The sequence below is a fragment of the Apium graveolens genome, chromosome 2 (assembly GCF_009905375.1).
Source record: "Apium graveolens cultivar Ventura chromosome 2, ASM990537v1, whole genome shotgun sequence".
In the NCBI taxonomy this organism is placed as follows: domain Eukaryota; kingdom Viridiplantae; phylum Streptophyta; class Magnoliopsida; order Apiales; family Apiaceae; genus Apium; species Apium graveolens.
The window spans coordinates 243,342,120-243,343,667 of record NC_133648.1 but is presented as its reverse complement, the minus strand read 5'-3'; the positions used below and the strand labels follow the sequence as shown (position 1 = coordinate 243,343,667).

The 1,548-nt window shown below is 40.8% G+C and overlaps 1 non-coding gene across 1 annotated transcript; it reads left to right on the top strand.

Moving 5' to 3' along the window:
• Positions 1-1,078: 1,078 nt before the first annotated feature.
• Positions 1,079-1,185, top strand: LOC141710074 (small nucleolar RNA R71). The gene has a single exon (XR_012570614.1). It is a non-coding gene; the product is annotated as a small nucleolar RNA R71 (small nucleolar RNA).
• The last annotated feature ends 363 nt before the right edge of the window (positions 1,186-1,548 follow it).

Genomic DNA, 1,548 nt, shown 5'->3' with positions numbered 1-1,548 from the left:
AGGTATGTTAATGTACAACTTCTTAAAAACCTCCAAAAACTTGGCAAATTGCTTATCGAACTTCTACTTCTGAAGTATTTTAGGAGGTGGGTAGACATTTTTATCCCCTGTATTACCCTCAAAAGGATTGATTTCAAAATCTTTCTTCTTCAGTTCCACCTCGGCATCCTTTTGCACAACTTTTTCAGCTACAATCTCATTTTATGGAATTGGCAAAGGTGCAGATGCACCTGCATTCTGAATGGAATCTTCAGAATCTTCATCTTGCTGAATTTGGGGGCTTGTGACCTTTCAAGACCTTAATGTGATTGCCTTCAACTGCTCCTTGACTTCCCTCTTTCCTGGATTAGCTTTGGTGTCACTAGGAAGAGTTCCTGGTTGACGGTTCAACAAAGCATTTGCAATTTTCCCTATTTGGTTCTCTAGAGTCTTGATAGAAACTGCTTGGCTTTTACACATAAACCTCAACTCCTCCAATTCAGATTTTTCATTAGTAGATTGACCTGCAATTCCATGCGATTGTTGTTGAAGTTGGAGTTGTTGTCTTGGTGCATACTGTTGTTAAAACCCAGGAGGGTTGAACTGCTTTGCTTCAAACTGCTGTTAAGGTTGTTCTACTGTATTCTGATTGTTGCTCCAACTGAAGTTAGGATGATTGCAATTGTTAGGATGATAAGTGGCAGGAACTGGTTGCTGCGACCTCTGAAAGTTGTTCACGAACTCAGCTGATTCACTAGATATAGCATATTACTCCATTTTATGTGCACCTGCACAAAGCTCACAGACACTTGTGATCTGATTAACTCCATAGTTAGCCAAAGAATCAACTTTCATCGTTAATGCCTTTAGCTGAGCAGCTATAGCCATAGCTGTATTCAGCTCTAGAATTCCTGCTACCTTGCCTTGATGTAGTCTCTGAGTTGGGTTCTGATATTCATTAGTAGCCATCAATTGAATTAGCTCATAAGCTTCATCATAGCTCTTAGCACATAAGGCTCCACCTGATGCTGCATCGAGCATGGATCTTGACTGTGCTCCCAAACCATTATACAAGCAATTGATAATCATCCAATCAGGCATGCCATGATGAGGACACTTCCTAATCATCTCCTTGTAACACTCCTAAGCCTCACACAAAGATTCTCCTGATTGCTACGCAAATTGAGTAAGAGCGTTCCTGATTGCAGCTGTCTTCGCCATAGGGAAGAATTTAGTAAGAAACTTCTGAGCAAGATCCTCCCAAGTAGTGATAGAACCTGGTGGTAAAGAATACAACCAACACTTAGATTTATCCCTCAGAGAGAATGGGCAAAGTCTCAGCTTCACAGCATCTTCAGAAACATTATTGAACTTGAAAGTGTCGCAGATCTCGATGAAATCTCTAATGTGCATGTTGGGATCTTCCGTTGGAGAACCCTAAAACTGGACTGAATTCTGCACCATTTGAATCGTGCTAGACTTGATTTCAAAGGTATTAGCTGCAATGGCTGGTCTGACAACGCTAGACTGAATTTCATTGATCTTCGGTTAAGAATAATCCATCAAAGC